Genomic DNA, 594 nt, shown 5'->3' on the forward strand with positions numbered 1-594 from the left:
AATTTACTTCTTGCATGTTCTCTTTTTCTCTACCCTGTTTGGTGTGTGTGTGTGTGTATGTACGTGTGTGATATGTGTGTGAAAGTATGTAGGTGTGTATGGGTGTTTCTGTTCTATTGCTGTGAAGAGACACCATGACCAAGGCAACTCTTACAAAAGAAAACATTTAATTGGAGATTTGCTTACAGTTTCAGAGGGTTAGTCCATTGTCATCATGGCAGGGAAAATGGAGGCAGGAGTGCTAGGCATAGACAGAGAGGAAGAGCCTGGACCTCAAAGCCTCCAACAAAGCCACATCTCCTGATACTTCTAATCCTTACAGACAGTGCTACTTCCTGGTAACTAAGCATTCAAACATATGAGCCTATGGGAGCCACTCTTATTCAAGACACCACAGTAAATACGAATGTGTGTGTGTGTGTGTGTGTGTGAGTGTATATGTGTGTATACATTCATGTGTGTGTGTGAGTGTATATGTATATATACATTCATGTGTGTGTGTGAGTGTATATGTATATATACATTCATGTGTGTGTGAGTGTATATGTGTGTATACATTCGTGTGTGTGAGTGTATATGTGTGTATACATTCAT

At 39.9% G+C, this 594-nt stretch overlaps 1 protein-coding gene across 1 annotated transcript in view; it reads left to right on the forward strand.

Annotated features, from left to right (window-relative positions):
• Ggt5 (gamma-glutamyltransferase 5) overlaps positions 1–594 on the forward strand; it is a 21,552-nt gene that overhangs the window by 8,739 nt on the left and 12,219 nt on the right. The window lies entirely within an intron of this gene.

Source organism: Microtus ochrogaster, linkage group LG2 (genome assembly GCF_000317375.1).
Source record: "Microtus ochrogaster isolate Prairie Vole_2 linkage group LG2, MicOch1.0, whole genome shotgun sequence".
Classification (NCBI taxonomy): domain Eukaryota; kingdom Metazoa; phylum Chordata; class Mammalia; order Rodentia; family Cricetidae; genus Microtus; species Microtus ochrogaster.